General features: G+C 32.7%; 1 pseudogene; it reads left to right on the plus strand.

Annotated features, from left to right (window-relative positions):
- The first annotated feature begins 2,718 nt into the window (after positions 1-2,718).
- On the plus strand, positions 2,719-2,868 carry LOC127484930 (U2 spliceosomal RNA; annotated as a pseudogene).
- Positions 2,869-3,244: the final 376 nt, after the last annotated feature.

Below are 3,244 nucleotides of genomic sequence, written 5' to 3' on the forward strand. Positions count from 1 at the left end.
AATAATAATAACAACACAAATGCAAGGAATTTTGAAATCCTGAGCACATTGTACTAGAAAGAGGAACTAGAAACAAAAACAAAACTGATAGATAGCAAGGACATTAAAACAACTCATCATGCTATTTTCTACTATTACTATATCTAAATCAGATTGCCAGCATTGTGTCATAGTGGGTAAAGGCTCCACCTGCAGTGTTGGCATCCCAAATGGGTACTGGTTCAAGCCTCAGCTGCTCCACTTGCAACCCAGCTCTCTGCTATGGACTCAGAAAGCAGTAGAAGACGGCTCAAGACTTTGGGTCCCTGCACCCATGTTGATAAACACTCTTGTTCTGGGAGAACCAGAACAAGCTCCTGGCTTCAGATCAGAGTAGCTCCAGCCATTGTGGCCAATGGGGAATTAATCAACTCTCTCTCTCTCTACCTCTGCATCTCTGACCTTTGACTCTCAAATAAATAAATAAACACTAAAGTAAACAAGTAAATCAGATCATTTTCACTCAATTTTTCTTATATTCACAGAAACATTTAGCATAGCAATATTTTATATTGCACATGAATTAATTCCCACTGCTGCCTGCATTCCCACTCACTTCCACTATATTTAAGCATAACTGATGCTTCAAGAAGATATTCTACAATTATAGTATGGCTTAACCTATCCCTTAGTATATCACCATGATTCTCTGGAGAATGACAATCACAATTTGAGAAACATAGCTCTACTGTAATGTCAACATGAAAATTCCTGAATTCAACTGTTTCTTATTGAAATGAGTCATAATCGGTCCGTTACCAAATTCCACATTTAACTGAAACGGGCATGGTTCCAGTTGTTTCTAAACGTCTTCTTTTAAGGGAGAAAATAAAAGTATTTTTGATCATTGTAAAATGTAATGTACTTCAGGAATTTGAACCAGCCTATTGAACAAAGAGATAATCTTTTTAAAAATCTAGGTGAGTATTTCTTCAATTAATATCTGCCAACGTTAGAGCACCTTCTAAATGCATAATTTAATTTCATGGGTTTATGCCTTTCTTGGAAGTGCAGCCTTGCATAGTTTGTAATTTTGATAATCAACTTCTTTTCAGAGTCAAAGGCTAAAATTTTGTGGAACTTTATCTGTTTTCTTATTGTTCTACCAGAGGGTAAGATATTGTAAAATTAAAACATTATAGTCTGTGGTAGCATGTGAAAATTTGTGTTTCAGGTGCCATTTTTACCCAAGTTTAAGACCTTATAGTGGACAACCCAGGGGAAAGAGTAATGCATATGCTCCCTATGAGTCCTTCAAAAATGCAGCCCTGCTGACATCCACAGTTCCACAATTCTGTGGGTTTGTGCCTCTCCATTGTCTTGCAGTTCTGAATGACTGTTTCTTCTCATTCTATATTCCAACCCCACATCTGAATTAAATTATCCATAGCACCACACATACACCCAAACACCTACAAATAGTTTTGCCCTTGAAGAGACAAAAATACACTGTTTTCCTCCCTGCATTGTTTGATCCTATTCTTCCAAGATCAAACCTCACCTTGCTTTTGTTTATTGTTTTAACCAACAGGGTCATTCTCAGATGATATAGTTTAGTTTTTCATGCTTTTAAACTTCATATAAATGTATGTATTCTTTTGTGGCTTCATTTTTGTATCCCACATTTTGTTCTTAAAACTCATTTGCATTGTTTTTGTACGTGATTCTCATGCATTCACTTTTATGAATTACTCCTCTACATAAATGCCATTGTGTGGAAAGTAACAAGTTAGTTATCTGGTTTACTATTGATGGACTTACCGTTGTTTTGAAGTTTTTATCTACTAAACAGAATGCTACCTCAAACATCTCTGTTCATGTTTCCTGGCATATGAGTGTTTTTAGGGTGTAGTCCCAGATTTAAAGGTGCTAAATTATGAGATACGTAGGTCATTTAAGTTACTAGAGAACACTAAACTGAATACCAAAGTTGTTGCGCTGATTTTCACGTTAGATAATAGTAGTATATGAAAATTCCTGTTGCTTTTCATTCTCATTAACACTTGGCATTGTCAGACATTTTTAATGTTTGACAGTCTGGTGACTATTTCAAGTTTGATATACTATTGAGGTTCAATACTTTTACCTATGTTTATTGACCACTTGGATTTCCTCTTTTGTGAAATGTCTTTTCAAATATCTGGCCTATTTTTCTATATTTTTTCTTTTTTTAAAATAGTGACTTACAAGCATTGTATATACAGTCTTTTATTGATAATATGCATTAAAAATGCTGTCTCCCACTCTTTGCTTTGTATTCTTTTATATCTTCTGATGAATAGAAACCTTGAATTAAATTATAGTATAACTGAATTTATCATTTCCCTTAATATAGAGACAATATTGTCTTGTCCAAGATACTTTTCTAATTTCTAGTTAATTAAGATACTCTTATATTGTCTTCCAAAATTCTTGTAATTTGACTTTCCTGTTTGGTCTATTTAAACCCATTTGTTGACATCTTTGTATGATGTCTAAAATCACTTTTCCATATAGACATCTTATTGTTCCAACATAATTTATTGAAAAACATTTTTGTGTAACACTTGAAGATTCATGTATGCATGGGTCTGTTTCTTGTTCTTTTCTTTTGCTTGTTCTTTTCTTTTTGCACTATTAGATTACTGTCTTAATTACCACGACTTCATAATCTTAAAAATGGTAAGAAAAGCCTGTTCAATCGCTTCTCAGCCTTTTGGCTAAGATCAAGTGTAGAAAAGCCTGTTCAAATATTCTAGGCTTTTTTTACCCTTTATGTGTCTATAACAACTTGAGGTATTATTCAGATTGTAATAAATTTATAATTTAATGTGGTACATTACAAACATGAATCTCAAATATTTATTTTTCTGATAGATTACTTTATAGAGAAATTGCTTTCTACTGAATCATATTTTCATAGACTGTTCATCAAAAGGTACATCAATGTTCTTCTATATATATTACAACTCTGGGTTTATCAAAATTATGATCTATAAAATGAACAGGTGGGATTTTACACAATTATGGTAATATTAGCACAATAGCAATATTTATCATGTATAGAATAAATTAGTTTTACATAAAAAGACTCTAGTAAAGTTTTCTTGGTTTTTGAATCTTTGAAAAGAATTTTTTTATGTTCCGAGTTCTACAGCATAAATTTAGTCCCATAAAATTGAGAATTTATGAGAATTCTTATTTTGAAAGTTCCTAAAAGCACTTC

The sequence above is a fragment of the Oryctolagus cuniculus genome, chromosome 1 (assembly GCF_051225735.1).
Source record: "Oryctolagus cuniculus isolate XC-2025 breed Fujian yellow rabbit chromosome 1, ASM5122573v1, whole genome shotgun sequence".
NCBI classification, from domain to species: Eukaryota; Metazoa; Chordata; class Mammalia; order Lagomorpha; family Leporidae; genus Oryctolagus; species Oryctolagus cuniculus.